This window comes from Eurypyga helias, unplaced genomic scaffold, assembly GCF_000690775.1.
Source record: "Eurypyga helias isolate BGI_N326 unplaced genomic scaffold, ASM69077v1 scaffold43831, whole genome shotgun sequence".
In the NCBI taxonomy this organism is placed as follows: domain Eukaryota; kingdom Metazoa; phylum Chordata; class Aves; order Eurypygiformes; family Eurypygidae; genus Eurypyga; species Eurypyga helias.
This window is the reverse complement of record NW_010233571.1, coordinates 1-231: the sequence shown is the minus strand read 5'-3', so window position 1 is coordinate 231 and position 231 is coordinate 1.

Genomic DNA, 231 nt, shown 5'->3' with positions numbered 1-231 from the left:
ATTCACAGTTTTCCAGGCCATCCTTGCTACATCTGCGTTGTCCTCTTTCTTCTTTGAGTTCACCATTGAGAAGGCCTGAATAGACTTTTCCAGAATGATATATACCTACCATTTTTATGTATATGCACATATATACACATACAAGTGTATATATCTCCACGTGCGCGCTCACACACTCACAGACACACGCATACTTGTACCATTGCTATACTAAAATGTTTACGAGACTGC